General features: G+C 49.4%; 1 long non-coding RNA gene across 1 annotated transcript; it reads right to left on the bottom strand.

Annotated features, from left to right (window-relative positions):
• Positions 1–7,923: 7,923 nt before the first annotated feature.
• LOC141424606 (uncharacterized) lies at positions 7,924–11,110 on the bottom strand. The gene is made up of 3 exons (XR_012449479.1): positions 10,139–11,110; positions 8,965–9,149; positions 7,924–8,444 (listed from the first exon to the last, which is right to left on the bottom strand). It is a non-coding gene; the product is annotated as an uncharacterized lncRNA (long non-coding RNA).
• Between the last annotated feature and the right edge of the window lie 4,372 nt (positions 11,111–15,482).

Raw genomic sequence — 15,482 nt, 5'->3', positions numbered from 1 at the left:
TAACTGACTGGGGAAAGTCCACTGGACGCAGGCAACCAACTGTCTTCTCTTTCCACATGGACCTATGCAGGAAAAAAATCACCTTAAGAATGGAGGGCAGGCCTGACCAGAAACTCTGTAATGTTTTTTCCTTGTGGTTAGTTTCAAGGGCCCCTGTTTGGTAGTTTAGACCTGTTTTGAAGCGATCGATTCACGTATTGAAAGAGCTGCTGGGAGGTTTGGTGATAATTGTGATCATCTATTTCCTCTTCAGTGAAGTGCTGAGCCCTGGTGTTGAGACTACGCTGTTGGTAAATGATATGATAGCATTACTGAGTCCAGGTCACCAGCTCAAGACCACAAGGTTCTTGGTCTCATCAGAGAAAGAATTCAAGGACAGACACAGAGTAGACTTATGCAGGAGCAGGCTTATGAATGCAAAGCTAAGTGGAAAAAAACCAAAAGTGCATACGAGAGCAGGGAGCACTGGCAGGCTTGAGAAGGAGCAGCTGCCCCGAGAGGTCCAAGACCTCAAGCTTTTACTGGAGTCTGCAGACATGGAGGCGGTCATTCCTGGAAACTGAGTTCTGTGTCATTAACTCCTCCCACACATCAGTTGGGGGAGTTTTTGGCTTTGGGTGGTCAGACCATGGCTTTTTTTTTCTAAGAGCTGTAGAGGCTGGTCAGCAAGACTCTGCCCCTGTCACAAATTGTTCTGTTAACATCAGTGGGCCAGGATGTGATTTTTTTTAAATCAACATCCATTCTCAGCTGTCAGGTTCCTAATTTTCTGCCTAACCCTTACAACCATTATCAAGTGGATGTGTGAAATGTGAAGTTATGGCCAGTTCTTGCCACTGTGATGGTATCCATGAAACCCCCACTAGGGAACCAGTTTAACCATGAGCCAGACAGAACAGGTCCCTGGCAATGGTCTCTGGGACCTGATCTCAGGAGGAAGCTCAACCACCACCCATTCCTCATTCTCACTGGTGACCATGTACCCAAAGAAGCTTCTCCTAGCTTCTGCCTTCCTGATAGAATCAGTTGGAGACCTAGGAGGTACTGTCAACAGAGCCTGCGACAGCAGCCCTTTCAGCCTCTGTGGCTCCTTCACCCCATCTCTGCCATCCTAGGGGGAGCAGAGGGGTAAACCAGAGTCTTTGTCTAAGATGGAGGTTCAGACTCCAGCTCCTACCTCCCCTTTCTGGCTCTTTCCCAGTGCCAGCCCCTGCTACCCTGCCTGGCTCTGGACCTCAGAACCTGCCTTCTGCTAGGGATTGCTGGTCCTAGTGATCTCTTGTGACCCTACCAGTGTCAGTCACCTCCACCCCAGCTTGAGGATCACATAGCCCCCTCCTGCCCTCTTGTCACCTCCAGTGCCACTCTTAGCTGGACTTAGTTTATCTATCACCCATCTCTGCCACAAATTCCTTAGCTTTGAACAGGTCTCACAGGCTTTAGTTTCGGTCCCACCTGAGGGCCATGGCAGCTTCTCTGCTGCCCAGCTCTCTGAACTTGGGCCAGCTCATCTTGCCTTTCTGAGCTTTGCCTCCACTGCAGCGTGATTTGTAGATGGCTTGTAGCTCCTTATTGCTGCTGTGCCATGTTTCCATGCACTTACCTGCTCAAAACCACAGGAATGTGTGCTGTTCCATTTCAGCTTCATCAGCTGAAATGAAGGGGTCTCCAGGTCTCCCTTCCTCTTCGACACTCTGGGGAAGAATCTGTCTTTGTGTTCCAAAGGGTGCTGGTTGGATCCTGTTCCTGCGCTGTGGAGCTCAGGCCTAATTCCTCACAGGCCGTGAGGCTCGGGAGTCTCTCTCAGCATCTCCCTCCACTTTCAGAGAGGGACACAGGAGTCATGCTCACATGCCAGGTCTCTCTGATGTGTCCCTTTGCTCTGTCACCACTGCTTCAGCTGGAGAAAGATCCCTGCTTTGAAGGGCTTGTGTGATTATCTGGGTCTATCCAAACAACCTCTAATCCCCTTTCCATCAGCAAAGATTTTTTCACCAGATTCTGGGGATTAAATCAGGGATGTCTTGTGGGGGGGGGGGTTGTTCTGCCTACCACAGGGACAAACAAGGTATATTTTTTGCCCAGCCCTGTTGTAGCAAAGTGACACACAACCGGTGGTGTGAAACCACTGGGACCTATTTTCTCACAGTCCTGGATGCTAGAAGGTGTCAGCAGGGCTAAGCTGCCTCCAAAGCTTATAGGAGACTTCTTTCTCCACTCTTCTAGCTCTTGGTGGCTGCAGACCATCCTGGGCCACCTCAGATATTGTTTGGCATTCCTTGGCATTTCTTGGTGTTCCTTGGCATTCCTTGATATTCCCTCATTATTACATGGCATTCTCCCTGTGTATTCACAATCATCTTCCCTCTTCTTGTAAGGACATCAGTCATATTGACTTAGGGCTGACCCTAATGAACTCATCTTAACTTGATGACATATGCAATGATCCTATTTTTAAACAAGGTCATAAATACTGGGGATACAACTCAACATCTGTATCGGAGGATCCCAATTCAACCCAAGACACAGAGGATGTGGGAAAAGCACTTAGCATAGGGTCTGGCCTCTGACTGGCTTCATAAATAGTAACAGTGGGCAATGCCCGAGTTAAGTCCCCCACTGGCCACATGCCAGGTCTCTCTGATGTGCCCCTTTGCACATCAGATGGGCCAGGGCAGGTCTGCCTGCTCCCTGTCTGGGGTGCCCTCTCTTCTCCTGGGCCATCCGTGTCCACATCTTGGGCACTCTTCAAATCCCACTGCCGTGGGAGAACACTCCCCGGTGCCGCACCTACTGGCAGGCAGATGGAAGATGGAGGATGGGGGATCCAGTGCTACCTTCAAAATCCTGCTGCTCAGCTGGCTGGAAAAAGAGCCTGTGTGTTGGGAAATACAGAGTGAAGACTCCACTTTGCCCAGGGATGAAGACATAGGAGGGCTTCAGGGTTCAGGCATGAAATCTCACCTCCGCCTATCAGCAAATTGCTCTTCCTAGAAAGAAAGCCTTAACATCGGAACCCTCTTGCCAAGGTAGCCTTCCAGGGACCCTAACTCCTGGAGGTCTACATGACAGACGAGACATACAGTGGCTGATCCCCACCCTTGCTCATTTACAGATGTTATGTTGGCCTGCCTTAGAATGCTGAGGAGGAAGAATTGGATACATCCCATCAGCAGGCCTGGGATCTCACTCCATGTTTTCAGGACATCCACATTTAATAAATTAGAACACGTGCAGACATAGAGTGGTCCCCAGCCACAGGCAGAGTTTAGTGGAGAGCGAGGAATGACTTTCTGACACTTAAGCATCCTGATCTCTCCTCATTTCCGGAAGCATCCCTCAAGCTCCCTTCCCCAGGCATACGTGGGAGCTGAGCTGGAGGACGACAGCTGACACTGCTGGGGGAACAGAAGAGACAGGCAGGCCTCCTCAGGGCTCCGCTCCTCCAGGCTTTCCCCCTGGGAGGGGACAGTCTCCCAGGGACCACTCTGACCATCTTGGCGTCAACTGAGTCCAACACAGCCTCGGAATTAACAATGATGGCTTGTTGAATGGACGGGTCAATGAAATGATTCAAAGGTGCCAGAGAAGGTTCTGGAAGCTACCCCTACAACAAGTAGAGACTTGGTCTCAGTCCCACTCAGTGCCAGAAGCAGGCTGTCCACCCCTCTTTTCTCACCCATAGTCTGGCTGAGCACAGTGTGTGCAAGAAAATGGACCCACTGCTCAGCATAGCAGGTCAGAGCTGAGAGCCACAGCCACAAGGGAGCAGAAGCCATGTGCAACTGTTTATATCATGTCTATCTGGTGGATAAATAAACTTCATTTTCCAGGACTGCCAATCTCTAAACATGCAGAAATATACATTCACTCAGAAACTTAAAAAAAAAATAAACAAATGTGGTGATGTTTGACTGAATCTTCCTAGCACTGCAGCCCCAGTCTGAGCTGCTCGCCTTCCAGCTGGTTAATAAACCTCATTTATGGATCCCTCCTCTGGGGCTGTGAGAAGTTCTTGTGAGGCCGGGGAAGGGGAGCCCAAGCATCAGGTCCTTCAAGTTCAGCACAGGGGTACCAGGCAGGTGACCTGCACATGGTCCAGGAGGTGGCCTGGGCACTTGTCACCTCACATCCTGTCCCCTGGTGGGACACATACAGGAAGATTTGGTTATGGCTTCACCCTTTGCCCAGCTCAGGCTGGACAGAAGTGCCAGCCAGGGAGCCTCACCCCTTCCTCCCTTCGCCTGTGCCCTCACAGAAAGCACGCTTACTCCTATGTGGTCTGCTCACGGGAACCCTGGGAGCCCAGTAAGCAGCCATTCATTCGTTCACTGAGCGCCCACTTGGTAGAGGGTCTTGTTCTTGGTTCCCACTAGACACACAACCATGAGCAAGATGGTGCCTGGTAGGACTGACAGTCCAGGGACTCAGAGGCCCAGACATGTCTTGGGGGTTTGGCCAAGGTCTCATCTAGTAGGTGATTCCTAGGTGGAGGGTCTTCTACCCTTCAGTAGAGTTGCATGCTATCCACACATTAGTTTAGAGCCTACGAAAAGGAAGGGTCCAAGAGAGGGGGTAGGGAGGAAAAGAAGAAGAGGGGAAGGGAGGCAGGAGAGGTTGAGAGGCAGTGTAAATGGTGGCACAGCCACTTCCCGGTCATTCTTGACCATGGACCTGCTCCTGACAGGAACTGGGAGTCACTATCAGTCTCTTGAGAATCTGTCACAGTGCCAACATCTGGTAGCCTGAAGGTGACAATCTGGCTGCAAAATGCAAGCCACACACTGCACTGGGGCTTGAAAGACTAGAGGTCAGCCCCAGCCCTGCAGAGATACCTGGTGGGGAGAGCTCACTGGGACACCTTAGACCCTACCTCCCCATCCCTACATACCCCAAGCAGAAGGGGTCACCATGCCCCCATCACACAGAAAGAAGTTGGGGCCTGAACAGGAATACATGGCTTGAGTAGACACTGAGGAGGTTCCTGGCTTGTGCCTTCAGCTAATATGAGTATTGGCAGCAATGACTCTCGTAGGGAACTGCCCTCTTCTGAAGAGACACCTTTCTCCTCCCCAAGATGTCCCCTCCAGGGACATCCCACAGCCAGGATGACCAACTCATACCCAGACTGTCCCAGTTTCTAGAATGAAAAGCCCATATCCCAGGAGCTTTCTCAGTCCTGTGGCACCCCAGTTGTGGGGAGGGGTGTGGCCCAGAAATTTCTGCCCTCTGCTCAGCAAGAGACAATTCTGAAGGGCCACTGTAGCCCCGGTAGTCTGAGGGTCCTTGATCCATGACTTTAGCTCAGTTAACTAGCACCACTTCCTTCGCTTCTCCATGGCTGGAGATCCCACGGACATCCCCTCAGGGACCTCTCTGTGTACAAATCTCAGCCTTAGGGTCTGTTTCTTGGGGAACCCAACCTAAGACTGTGTAGAAAGTGGAAACTTGGTTTGGCAGCCTCAGGCCTCTTCCACTGTGCACTGATATCAAGCAAGGCTCATGCAGGCAGCAGCTGGAAAGTGGGGTTCCTGTGAAGCTGTTCCCGTTCTGAGCTTCCATTTTTCCTCAGTGCCTCCCTTCCTGCCTGGGACTGGGGGCTTGTTGACATAAAAGTAGATTTACATCTATCCTTTATTCTGAGGATACAATGGCCTCTCTAGAACTGGCAAAGACTTTCAGGGGGTTCCCAGATGGGGGAAAGCTGGGAGCAGCCTTGGGAATGTAGAAGTAGGGGGCAGCCTGGATTGGGTACTCCAAGACTGCTTCAGCTTTCCTTCCTGTCAAAGATGAATAAAGACAACCTAGGTCACTTTGTAGCCATGTAGACCAAGATTTAGCTTAAAAAAAAGCATCCAGATATTGCTGGCAGGTTGCAGGTAGGGATGAGAAGCTATGAACATAGCATACTATCAGCAAGAAACCCACTTTTTTTTCTTGTGATATTGGGGATTAAACCCAGGCCCTTGCACACTAAATCCTGCAATCAGTATTATGAAAATAGCAGGAGAAGATCATCAAGAGAAAGAAAGGCTTCTCGAATGAGGACAGGGCTGGCCGAGTGACACTGGGACAAGAAAGGCTGCCTGCCTGTGAAGTAAAAGGTGGGAAAGTGGGTCTGCAAGCACTTAGCTCTGATGTTGGTAAACATCAGACCAGACTGCTCTGCCTTCAGAAATCCTGTTAGCAAAGCCGTCTCTGAGTCATTTGTTGCATCACAAGTGATCCAAAATGCAAGGGCTTAAAACAACAACCACTTACTATCAGACTGTGTGTGTGTGTGTGTGTGTGTGGCACTGGGGTTTGAACTCAAGACCTACACCTTGAGCCATACCACCAGTCCTTTTTTGTGAAGGCTTTTTTTTTTTCAAGATAAAGACTCACAAACTATTTGCCTGGACTGGCTTTGAACTATGATCCTCCTGATCTCTGCCTCCTTAGTAGTTAGGATTACAGACGTGTGCCATTAGCACCCAGCTACTATCTGTGTTTGCCTGAGCTCAGACGGGTGGTTTTCTGCTCTAAGGTGCTGGCATCAGGTACTATACCCATCATCTTGCTTGAACAAATCCTCTTCCTTACTCACATAACTGGCAGTCCTTATAGTCAATAGAATGCCTCGGTTTCCCTCCAAATGCCTCTCCACAGGGCTGATCTCCTCCCAACATGGTTCTCAGTGTCAAGCAGGAGAATTCTGAGTGAGTGAAAAGCGACAACAGACCTGACCTTGGAAGTTACATGGCTTTGTTTTGTCACATTCAATGAAGCAAAGCAAGTCAGAGACTGGCTCAGATTCAAGGGGAGTGACACATCGCCCTGATGGAAGATGTGGCAAGGAATTACAGGTCTTCACCCCACTGCAGTGCTCAGCATGAGGGGCAGAGAACACGCTCCACTTGGACCACATAATTATGGTGCTAACGACCCCCATTTGTGAGCTGAGGACTCACAACAGCCTGGGCAGAAGGATCAGTCAGCCAAAACTGGCCAGAAGACCAGCAGCCTGGAGTTGCAAAGTCCTGGAAACCTGAAACACCCTTACCTTTCCCTCACCACTGGAGATGGGGAAAGGGTCTGAAGCCCCACTGACCCTGTCCAGCAACCTTTCGAGTTTGGAGTTCCCGATGCAAACAGGAATTCTTCATTGATTGTAAGCTCTTACTTTAGTTCAGCCAGTGAAATAAGACAAGGAAACACACATCCTCCCTGTACCTTTCAATTCCTAACTCCAAACACACAGGCCACCACCTGTTTTCTACAAGTGACAGTGTTGTAAACTAAATGAAGTGGGGCTTAATCCTAGGCTTTAGTCCTGTGTGGTAAGTTACGACTCCATAGACAAAAAGCACACAGGAAAGAGATCACAATTGCCCCTGGTTTGGGTTTTTTTTTTTTTTAAACTCATTTTCCCTATCCCAGCCTAATTTCACATACACAGACTGCAGATGTTATATCCTCAGACCAGCAGGGATCTCTTAAGTTGGGCCCCAAAGACCCCAGAAGGCCAGTTCTATCAATTCCTGGGCAAGCAGGGGGGTGGAGGTGGGTGTCAGAAAAAAGTTTTAAACGCCTCTCCAACAAGTAATGGGAAAAGCACAACAGATCTCCAGAAAGGAATTTCTCACTCCAAGCTGATCCCCAGAGCACGTGAAGACAAAGCCGTGTCTGAGGCCCAGGAGGGCAGGACAGACACCACCCTCCCGAATCTCTGCTTTCTGCTAATGAGCACGCAGCCCATTGGCAGTTGGCGCACATTTTTCTTTCTTTTGCAAGATTTTCCCAAAGCAAAATCAAACAGAATGAAACAAAAAAAGATGGCTAGTCTGCACATCAAAGCATGTCTGGGAGTGCTTGATAAAAAAGACGTTGCCTAGACAAACCTGCAATAAATAACCAAGAAGCTTCAGCCGAATTCCACTGAATCATAAATTTGTTTATTTACTCCTTCAGTCACACTTCTTGAGCACCTGGTACGCCAGAACCTGGGGCAGCCGCAAAAGGGAGCAAGATGTCCCCTGTTGTCTCAGAGTGTGAGGTCAGGTGGGAGCACAGGTGTTGAACAAGCAATTACAAGTGCGAGGAGGGCTATGGGAGAGAAGGGCTTGCTACTCTGTGGGAACAGTGTCCTTACTGCAAAAATGATCATGTCATCTATTCTATGTGGCAATTAAAAATCACAACTTTGGTTCTACAGCTAGAAACCAAAGTCCTATGTATGTGTGTATGTATATGTACATATACATTTGAGGTGGAGAGACTAGGTTTGAACTCAGGGCTTCACACTGGCAAAGCAGGTGCTCTACCACTTGAGTGGTACCTCCAGTCCATTTTGCTCTGATTGGAGATGGGATCGCTCAAACTATTTGCTTAGGCTGGTCTCGAACTGCGATCTTCCCAATCTCAGCCTCACAAGAAGCTAGGATTATAGGCAGGAGCTGCAGCCCCTAACCAGAAAAAAAAAAAAAGTAATATATTTTGAACAAATGATTCAAATACCCAAGCTGTCTGCCACTGCATTTTGATTGTCCACCATCCCACATTTGGGGTGGTGACCCAGCCAAACATCACACACAGATTTGTCTAAACTTCAGACCACTAAAGAGTTATCAGTAAATGGACACTTGACCTCAAAGAAAAACATCACTTGTCCAAGAGCACATCAGTCTACTGACTCACTGTGGCTTGGCATTTTCTTTTGTGGAAAGACAGAGCCAGGTGGGGGCAGAGACATGAGTCTCCCAGGAGGTGTAACTGTCACCCCAGCTGGGACACTAGAGGGAAAAAGGCAGGTCACAGCTCCTCTCTGGCTTGAGTTTCCAATCTGTAAGTTGGGTGGGAAGGGTTGGTTGGCCAAGCCCTCATCTGGACTTGGTCCTCAGAAGTCACCAGGAGAGGCAGTGACAAAATGGGAGCAGATGCTGGTCCCCAGTCACACAACTGTTCTTAGGACCCTTTTGCTGCTACCTGTTTAGCAGGATAAAAGCTCACGCCGTGTGGACTGAGCAAGGCTGCTGGGGAGAGCTCAAAGATGCTGCCCCATCCTGTGAGGCCGGTCTGTCAGACGGGTGTAACTGTCTTCAGCATCTCTCTGATTAGCTCTGGAACCCCGTCATGAGCCAGCTGAGGCGTAGGAGCCTTGCACGTGTGTTCTAGAGAAGGCATGAACAAGAGGGATGGAGGTGAAGGGTCCCCCAGATGGCCCTGGAGGACCATGCACACATGCAGCACCACTGGGGACAGATCTAGAACCCCAGGACAATGATCACCCGGTTACACATGTCATCTAGGTAGGGTTGCTGTAACAGATTACATTTCTGGAAGAGTTCCCCTGTGACAATAAATGTGAGGACCACAGTGCTAGGTCGTCAGAGATTCCTTCCACCACCTTTCCAGGCACATTTCCACCAAAGGCAGTTGTGGGCCTGGCACAGGATTTGGTAGGGAGTAAGAATGATAAGAGCTACCCTAGGAATTCAAGAAGGGGATGACCAACTTGTCAGCTAGCTCACCTACCCTCCTCCCTCACCCCCTTTTTCTATCTTCATTTGCCATTTACTCACTCATTCATTCATCCAGCCCACCAGCCAACCTACTCATATTTTTGAACGCCTACCTTATGCAAGGCCCTGTGCGAGGGGCTAGGGATCCAGCACTGAAATGGTATCTTTGCTCCCACAAATTGTACATTGTGGGGGAGACAGACAATAAACAAGTAAATAAAGAAACAAGATAACTACAGGCCAGACATGGTGGCTCATGCCTGTAATCCCAGCTACTCAGGGGGTAGAGATTGGGAGGATCAGGTTCCAGGCCAGTGCAGAGGGAAAAGTTAGGGAGACCCCCTTCTCAACTAACAAGCTGAGGAAGGTGGTCATGCCTGTAACGATGCAGAAGGAAGACGGCAGTCTGGGCAAAAACACGAGCCCCTATCCAAATAATAACTTAAAGCTTCTTCGGCTGAGGGCATGGTTCGAGTAGTAGAGTGCCTGCTTAGCAAGTGTGAGACGCTGAGTACAAAACCCCAGTACCAGCAGAAGAAAAGAAAAGGAGAAACAAGATAACTCCAGACTGTGACAAGAGTGAAAGAGAAAGTAAGGTGTAAAGGATGGCCTCACCGTTCTTGGTCTTGGATTCTAACCTGTAGGTGGGCAGCCACGACCTCGTCCACTTGAACTTCAGTGTGTGCACAGAGTGCAGGGGACCATGTAGAAATGCAGAGCCTGGTCCCATAGTTCTGATGTGAGGCCCAAGATTCTTCGTGTCTAGCTGGCTCCCAGGTGTCACGAGTGGCCACAGAACAGGATGCTCCTGGCAGAGCCCAGGTGATAGGCCTTTTCCCATGGATGGCACCACCTGAGCATCCCTGTGGTGGGGACCTGCACAGAACTGCATAACACCAGCACTGGCAGAGGCCAGCCCAGGACCCTGAGCTGCTGTGCGGATCTACCGTGCATGCCCCAATCAAGCAGCTTTTGCTGCACCACCCCCATCTCAACACGGGGGCCCCAGTACAGCTCAGAGGTGTCTGGACCCCCCTGCCAGGAAACTTAAGTAAATAAATCTGCCTCTAGCCAGGCACCAGTGGCTCCTGCCTGTAATCCTAGCTACTCAGAAGGCAGAGATCAGGAGGATCGTGGTTTGAAGCCAGCCCAGGCAAATAGTTCGCAAGACCCTACCTTGAGAAAACCCACACACCTACACTAAACCACACACACACACACACACACACACACACACACACACACAAAGGGAGGGTTGGAGCAGTGGCTCAAGTGGTAAGTGTCCAGCAGCAAGCATAGGCCCTGAGTTGAGACCCCAGTGCTGCCAAAAAAATCTGCCTCTAGCATTAAAAACGGTCTCTTCCAGCTAGTGTGCAGCACGGCTGAGACAGGGCAGTTCTATGGTCCGTGGAAGTGGGTTTGAGGTGGACCATGAAATGTATGCCTGCACCCAGCTGTTTTACCCACTCTGGACTCTTCCCCTTTTCGTTCTGAAGTCCCTGGGAGCCCTCAGGTCCCCAGGGTGCTATGAAAAGTGTGTACATGGGAACCCCCCGGTGCTCAAGTCCAGCTCTGTCCCTGACAGGTCCCCACCCTCCCCCTCCCACTCAGAGTGGTCCCACTCAGGCCGCCCACTTCCCTTGTGGTACCCTCCTATGGAGAAGTAGACACAGATGTTGACCATGAAATGAGCATGGCAGATCTAGAAGCCAGGAGGAGGTCACCTCACCATGAAATAGGCAAACCAGGACCCTGAGCTACAAGTCTGCAGGAAGTTGGTTGAGAGTCAGGGCAACGTGGACAAAGCTATGGAGGTTCGAGGTTCAAGGTTCTGCAGGTCCGAGTTTACAAAGACAAGGGTCAGGAGTCATGGAGGATGCGTCTTCATATAAGCATCACTCAAAACTGGAACAGCGTCTGACAGAGATGCTCCTCAAATGACCCTGGGTGACCCGACATGACATCTCCCACCATTCTTTCACCAGCTAAACCCGATAATTTTCCCTTATCTCAAAGTCCCCGGGTCAAGCAAACCTGCTGTACCTGGAGAGGCTGTGCTGTCTGTTTAAGCCCCTGGTGGCTCTCCCTGGTTTTCCTTGGCATCAGGCCTGGGCATCTCTGGGACTCTGACCCACATCTGTGGAGGATAAAGAACAATTATCAAGCTGAAACACGCCCTGCACTGCACACCTACTTAATTGGTGCTTTACCTAAGTTAATGTTTCAGATTATACTGGGCTCCCCAGTGCACTGTGTTGAAAAGGCAAAGCCTGTTGGCTCACTGCAAGACGGAGGCCTGATGGGCCTCCACGCACACGCACACGCACCGCCTTCCAGCGTGTGTTGGAGGCACCGTCCAGCTAATGCTGCTACTAGCTTATGAGCAACTTCCTATGCAGAGCTTTTCTGAACTTCTTTCTGGAAACCTCTGCTGAGCCACGGGTCTAAGACAGAACAGCAGGCACTGTACAAATATTTCTTGAGATGGTGGACTGGGGCTAGGAGGGGTGAGACGTTGGTTTCAGATAGCAGGGCTGGGGCTGAGTGTGGGTTCTGGCAGTGTGACCTGAGATTGTCTAAGCTACATCCTCATGAGTTGAGTGTTTTTAGAAACCACACTCTCTGGGAAGAAGGAAGTACTTGAAAAATGTTAGATATTGTGGTTCGTGACTGTAATCCCAGCTACATGGGAGGCATAGATAGGAAGATGGTGATACGAGGTTGGCCCAGGGCAAAAAAGTACAGGACCCAATCCAAAAAATAGCTAAAGCCAAAAAATGAGGTAGAGCACCTGCCTAGCAAGTACATGGCCTTGAGTTCAAACCCCAGTACTGCCAATAAGAAAAAACAGATGTCACCACCTAGTTTCTTATGCCAGGAATGATGGCTGCATCTGGTGTCGGTGACCCCAACAGCATACTCTCAGTTCACCCTTCCTCTTTCCCAGTGTGTTTGTTTTGGAGCTCCCAAGATGCTGACATCCTGGTCTCCTGTAACTGCTCTTACACATCTCTCTCATAGAATAATTACTTGTTTATAGTCTGCTTCTAGAGATGGAGTTCTTCAGAGAGACATGCGCCTGGCCTGGCATGTAGGGGTGGTATGCTATGGGTCAGGAATGAACGCTCTCACCGAAAGTAGTTGTTCCCAACATCTGGCACGTGGTAGACAAGAGGTCCCCCTGCTGAGGCATGAAAACTCAGAAAGGGCCAAGAGTGTGGTGCTGAGTGAAATGTCCACCGCCAGCACTCCTCAGTAACCAGGCCTCATTATACCTACCAGGTCCCGTCTGCTCCCCCCCCCCCCCCCCCGCCCCGACCCTGTCCTTTGTCCTGAGCTGTGTCCCCATTTCCCTCTCCGATCCAAGAGGATCACCGTTCATCTCATATGTGCGGCCAGCGCTGGTGCCTCCTGGGTCACAGAAGCCAGCTCCACCCACCTCTCGCTAAGGCTGTGTTCAGGGAGGTCACAAGGACAGCTGCAAATTGGCTATGGTGGAAGTATTTGCACCAGGGCAATCGGCAAACACTACAAATCAGGGTTTGTCCTTTTTTTTTTTTTTTTTTTTAGCAGTACTGGCTTTTGAACTCAGGCTCTCACACTCGGCAGGTGCTCTACCGCTTGAGCCACTCCACCAGCCCTGTTTTGTGTTGAGTATTTTCAAGATAAGGTCTTTCGCACTATCTGCCCAGGCTGGCTTCGAACCATGATCCTCCTGATCTCCGTCTCCCGAATGACTAGGATTATAGGTATGAGCCAAGCCAGCCTTTCTCCTTTCTTTCTTGAGAACCAGTTGATAAACATTTACCAGCACGCCACTGCATGTGTGGCTCCAAACTTCCTTCTCCCCACCAGCCTGCGGTGCTTGCCTCAGTGCTTCTTACTCAGTGCTCAGCCTCCCCAGCCTCTGCCACTTCATCTGGCAGAGAGCCTCTGGATTCTTCTGGTCCCTGGCAATTGTGGGCAGTCAGCACACGAAGTTGAAAACTGTTTTACCTATAACAGAAGCTTTTCTAACCCCTCCCCATGAGTCAGTTCAGTATGCAGCTTGTAAAATTGTGTTTACAGAATTTCTCTCAGATCTGTGGCTTATACATGCCTCTACTCGCTAAAAAATTACCCAGTTCCCCTCTACTCCCCCCTCCCATGTCCCAAACAAAGTGTGATTATCACTTATTTTAATCTCCAGCACACCCTGGGTCTTGTCAGGGGCCCACATATGGACCGAGTTTCTTTTAAACAGGCTAAAGTTTCTCATCCTCACTTCAGTCTTTACAGACTTGACTAGGGCAAAAGGCACTCACCACTTCCAAGCCAGGCTGCCAAGAAAAGGCACAGCAAACTGTCTCCCTCCCCCCTGGGTTAAAACAAGTCTCAGTTAGAGGAACCCTGACTTTCAGAATTAAGTTACAGCCAGACTACAAACGGATGGTCACAGACTGTGGCAAGACCAAGACTCAAAATCTGAGCTGAAAGCCTTCTTGCATTGGGAAACTCATCTTAACACTTCTTTTCATGGAAGTCAGCTTCTAAGCTTGGGGGCTCTTTCCTTTGGGGACTGATACCCAAAGATACCCACTGGCTTAAAAGGTAGGCCTGCAGAAGACTCCGATGCTTCTCGTGTGATTCTGTGAGAAGATGAAGTCTCAGCACAATGAAGTGATCGTGCCTTATTAATTTAGCTGTAACTCAATTATTTGGGAAACAAGACAGAGACTAGAAACTCTTACTAAAAATAGTCAATCTCTGAAGTGGAATAGATGGTTCGAAGACAATTAATTACACAGCAGTGATGTTCTTAACCATCTCTAAAGGGAACGGTTTGCTCACAGCACTGGAGGAAGTGAAGCCAGGCCTAGGCAGTAGACCCCACCTGAACCATCGTGCTGGCCTGCTGGGGCTGCTTATTACTGATTCTTACTGCGGGCTGCACAGCAGTAAGATGTGATGGCCACCTGGCTATCATCAGGCAGGAATAATTCAAGCAAGTCCTTCAGCTGGTGACTCCAGTGGGGAGGTGAACCCCAACACTTACCACTGCAGAGAAGCCCTGTGCTAGAATGAAGGGCAGGTTGACTCTGCCTTTTGGGATCCGACCATGTGTGATAAATTAGGAACCTAAGTGCAGAGGGTACAACACCCACTCTTCTTTAACTTTTGTGGCAAGATGGACCTAAAATTCACGATGTTATTCATTTTCAAGTATGCCATGTGGTAGCATTGAGTACACCCACATTGTTGTGTGACACTACTGTCCATCTCTAGAACATTTTCATTATCCCAAACTGTATCCACGCCCTTCTATCCTATGAGGCAGGGCATGTCATCCCAATTTACAGATGGGGGAACTGAGGCACAATAGTAACATCTCTTTAGAAAAATGGTTATGTTGAAAGCCTAGCTCTCCCACAAATGGGCCAAGAAATAGTTTAAGAATTGGTGCTCCCTGTAAAATCATGCCCCATTCCCTTACTGAAAGGGTGTTTATAATTCTGAACCAGGGCTCAGAAGACTTTTGCTGCAAAGGCTATTAGAGATGATTTGGCCTTTGTTGGTCATTGGTCTCTGTTGCAACTCAACTCTGCCCTTGTAGACAAAATGCAAGTGGTCATGAGTGGTTTACAAGCACTGACATTTGGATTTCACATATATTTTTTCTATTGTGGACAAACATAAATAACAAAATGCTGCCCTTTTGACAATTTGTAAGTGGCATCGAGTGTGTTCACATTGCTCTGCCATTGTCACTACTATCCACCACTATCCAGAACTTCTTCATCTTCCCAGCTGAGATTCTGTCCCCATTAAAAACCAACCCCCCATTTCCCTGTCCATGGCCCCTGGCAACTACCCTTCTACTTCCTGTCTCTGTAAATCTGGCGAATCCAGGGGACCTCACACCATGGAATCATACCATGTTTGTCCTTTGGGATCTGGCTTATGGCACTCAACATACTGCGGATTTAAAACCTTTTATGGTGT

Source organism: Castor canadensis, chromosome 7 (assembly GCF_047511655.1).
Source record: "Castor canadensis chromosome 7, mCasCan1.hap1v2, whole genome shotgun sequence".
Classification (NCBI taxonomy): Eukaryota; Metazoa; Chordata; class Mammalia; order Rodentia; family Castoridae; genus Castor; species Castor canadensis.
Note: the sequence above shows the minus strand (reverse complement) of the source record. Positions and strands in the feature narration are given on the sequence as shown.